The following is a 1,191-nucleotide window of genomic DNA, read 5'->3' on the forward strand; positions in this document are numbered from 1 at the left end:
ATATATATATATATATATATATAGCAATAACTAGAACTTTCAGATGGAAATTCATAAATCCTTTAATGTATTGCTACATATGTTTCCACAAAGTGCATGTTTTAGTTGCTGTATTCCCCATGCATAGAATATTGCAAATGTAATTAGCAATATCACTGTGTTCATTTCTTCTGGCAAAAAATTTGCATCAGTGTTCTGACAGTATCAATTGTTTAGCTAAAGCTATTTACAAATTTACATCAATCAGAAAGTTCTCCAGGGTTTATGGGTGGTTCCTGTGAGTATTTTGACTCATCATACAGATAGATATATATAAAAACAATATAGGAGTGTGGATATAGGTAGTGTTTTACTTTGTATTTAAATCCATGCAAGTGGGTGTGTATGGATAATAAGAAGAAAAGGGAGAGAAGAAATCAAAATTGTAAGGAGAGAAGTAAAAGAAAATGGTCTTGAATTTCTTTGTTTTGATTTCAGTGTATATGCATTGTGAGAGGGAATGTTGAGCATTTGATTTAACCTTGATCCTGGTGGGCTGTTACATTAATGATTTTATAAGCTGTAAGGAGAAGGGAGCAAATTTTTGTTTAGATGCAATCAGTTGTGATTTCTGTTCAGGCACCAGAGAAGGTAGAGAATGGGGTTAGTTTGGTATCATTAAGTATTTCACATGGGCCCCTGCTGTTCTGTCAATGTTATTGCTTAAGTGGGCATGTCATTTGTTAGTGATGCTACTATATGTTCATTAATGATCCCAGACCCCCATATAGTAGTGTCTTTCCTGTATGTTCAGTTATCTATATATATAAAAATGAGAATGTGTGTGTGTCTGTCTGCCTGTCTGTCTGTCTGTCTGTCTGTCTGTCTGTGTGAATCCCTAAAACTCGAGAACTACGCAACCAATTTCATTCAAATTTTACACATGCCTTACTTAGGGTTTCAGTTGTGTTTTAGTCAAAAAAAATTTTAACTTCTTGCAGAGTTCGAGCCCACGGCAACATAATATCTCCTCCACTATTTAAGTATTACGTGTCAAAAGTGAAACAAAAACACTCATGTCAAATACTTTCACTTTAAAAATGAAACTATTCTACGAACTGAAACAATCACATTTCGATACTGTAATGACAGATACTTTCAGAGAGAGAGAGAAGGAGAGAAAGAGAGAGAGAGAGATGTATATGTATACAT

At 34.1% G+C, this 1,191-nt stretch overlaps 1 protein-coding gene across 2 annotated transcripts in view; it reads left to right on the plus strand.

The window, feature by feature from the left end:
• The window catches only part of LOC106881236 (prolyl 4-hydroxylase subunit alpha-1), a 55,001-nt gene that overhangs the window by 22,637 nt on the left and 31,173 nt on the right, over window positions 1-1,191 (plus strand). The gene's annotated exons all lie outside the window — the stretch shown is intronic.

This window comes from Octopus bimaculoides, chromosome 10 (assembly GCF_001194135.2).
Source record: "Octopus bimaculoides isolate UCB-OBI-ISO-001 chromosome 10, ASM119413v2, whole genome shotgun sequence".
NCBI lineage: Eukaryota > Metazoa > Mollusca > Cephalopoda > Octopoda > Octopodidae > Octopus > Octopus bimaculoides.